Source organism: Pseudophryne corroboree, chromosome 10 (assembly GCF_028390025.1).
Source record: "Pseudophryne corroboree isolate aPseCor3 chromosome 10, aPseCor3.hap2, whole genome shotgun sequence".
In the NCBI taxonomy this organism is placed as follows: domain Eukaryota; kingdom Metazoa; phylum Chordata; class Amphibia; order Anura; family Myobatrachidae; genus Pseudophryne; species Pseudophryne corroboree.
This window is the reverse complement of record NC_086453.1, coordinates 255,179,303-255,182,255: the sequence shown is the minus strand read 5'-3', so window position 1 is coordinate 255,182,255 and position 2,953 is coordinate 255,179,303.

The window sequence follows — 2,953 nt, the reverse complement described above, 5'->3', positions numbered from 1 at the left end:
TTGTATGTGATTGTATTGTGTATACCGGTATTAGGATCACTTTTAGGGAACAAGATATTTTGTTGGAAAACTGTTTTTTCTTGTATTAATAAAATATCATATAGATTTTTAAATCAACATTGATTTTATGAGTACTTTTATTTTTTGTGCTAATATCACCATTAATTAACTACTATACACCTAACAACAATAGCGCTGGGAGACATTCTTCTTTTTTCTATCAGTAATCTTGTGGGGATAGTGGATATCCTCATTTACACTCCCTAGCTGCTTTAGTCGATTAGGAGTAGCTTACGAGCGCAGTCCTCTACTTTTGCTTTTTAGAAACGATCGCATGCGCCTCTGGACATCCAGCTCCCGATTTTCAGCAATGAGAACCGTTGAAGAGTGAGCTGGATGTGATCGACTTGTCTATTTATGCCCCACACACAATACAATTCAATGGTCCCTACAATCTCATTGTTCATTGGACACAGGAATTCCTCCTCGCATTATAACAAAAGGTCATAGGTTGATTCATACAGGTGGGCTGTGACGATTTCCAACTGCTCAGGTGGGTGGGAAACTAGGTTTCCCGCCGCATGGATAAGTAAGTGCAAATAATAGTAAATGGACATAAACTTCTTATGTCCATAACTATTCGCACGAGCGATTAATCCGCTTCAAACCAACACCGGAATATTGCTAATTAAATACTCTTCCGATGGATACTAAACACCACTGTATTACTCCTGTCTGACCCTTCGTATCAAACAAAGAGGGATTTCTCTGTCCATGAACATGCTACATTAACCAAACTTTCAGAATCTATCAAAGGGACCATGATCTACAAAATACATTATATAGTGGAAATATGTAACGATTGAGTCGCACGCTACGAACACATGAACTCTACCGTAAATGCACATACCGCGCGCCCGCGGGTGCCCGCAACAGCGAGTATGCGCACGCACGGGAGAGCGCACGCATTCGCAGCGCGGACCTGTATGAGGTGCAAATATGGCAGTGTGCATCGTGATATTTTTCTGACTTTGACAGTCCACCCTTTGGCAGTCAACAATAACTGCCACTTCCTAAAACATTTCAAAAAGAGAAAAATATATGTCAGGGGTTAATACATTTACATGGTTGGGTAGGGGAGGAGAGGAGAAGGTAGGAAAAGGGTATGACCTAGTGAGATAGCAGAAGCATGTGTGTATGAATCCGTGTTTGGGGGGTCATGTATCATCGTGCCGTACGTGTTTTAAATCAAGCTTCGAGGCATTGCGAAGTATACATTTGAATTCCTTCTTATCCCGTGGTACGGGTCTGTGGATGGGCTGTCAAACTTTACCGAGCTCTTTTCGGCTGTGGTTGTAACAAAATGGGGAGCACATTTTAGTTGATGATACATGAATGGGGGAATATGTGATTGCTGATATCTGTGCCTGTATTCCCTATCGACTATGTGTGTAATTACCTGAAGGTTGTAGAGATGAAGAAAAGACATAATTACGGTAAATGCAGTGGTATTCTATGTCAGGTAAATGAACATTTGTCGGTTGAAGTCTTGTTCGGTGTCTGTTGAATGCAGTCTTCTTTGTGCTTTTGCCAAAAGGCGTGTGGGCAAAAAGCTTTGTCAATGTCCATAGACTTACAAAAGTGTTGGGCTAGCGTAATTTTAAAATTTCTAGGGAAACTGGGGGTCTATGGCAAAGTTCATCAAATATCTGTGTATAAGGTTGTCAAAACTTCTTCTTTAATCCATCAGTTGTCTGTATACAGGATCATCAAATTCCTCGTCCAAGTGGGTCTTTTTACCTTGGAGAAAACGGAAAAACAGGTGAAAGAAACGGACCGTAGAAATCGCATTTTCATCACATCATTGTTTCTACATTTGGGTCATAAATCAAATCCATTGGAATTACAATTTCCTCACTCCTTAAACTCATCACCCTGGTACTTCGTTTACACTTCGTTAAAGCCTGACCGCATCTAAATATCAAGCCAATCGTTATGATAACACCTAAGATACATAGGAGAAACTTCCCAACATCCATTATGACTCCTTGAGCCCATTCTCCTAAACCAGAGAACCAATTTCGCGGGTTCAACCATGACACCCAACCAGTCAGCTCATTACCTACAGCAGCAAGAGTGAGATTGTGTCTCCTGCGAAATTCCCACTTCAGTTGGAGAATATCGTCCATCTTTTGGTCTATGACGTCGACCGGGTCCTCGGTACTATTTGTAATATATGTGCAACATTTCACGCCGTACTGCGTTGCCAGTGTGACACAATATCCACCTGTCACTGCCGTGAGATAATTGAGAATCATTCTATGCTGAACCAGTTCTGTTTTATAAGCTTGAAGTTCTCTTCCAGTATACCTAAACGTGTCATCATACATTTCTGTGATATTGTCTAACAAATTTGCGAGCGCAGATATGTATTTATAATTCAACACTCCTCTGGCGGTGCGAGTGATGTCTAACGCGATTAGAAACTGAATCCCGGTGGATTCATGGATCATGTCAGAGGCCGGATGCTCTGTTCTTTCTATCAGGTGCCGTTTAACTACGTGCTCGTAATGGGTGTGAGTATAAGGAGCTTGGGCAACACGGTGTATATCTTTCATTTTGGCATGTGATACAGTCATTACTTCAGGCAATACTTTTCCAATATAACACAATCCTTCAGAGTTTGGGGCAAGCCACTTATACGCCTTCCTCCCGCATATGAAATATGCATCATCGGGGAGAACATATGGGACGGAGTAGGACATAACCATATTACACATCTTCCATGTGAAATCTCCTAACCCTAATTCTCCCATCTGTCTAGTACACGTATCAGCTTGTACGATATGTGCACAGTATCCTGGTGATACCTCTCCAACTCTCGTAATCCTATTTCCTAGGGTATACCTATATCGGAAAGATTTTCCTCTACTGGCTATGTGGCGTATAAGCT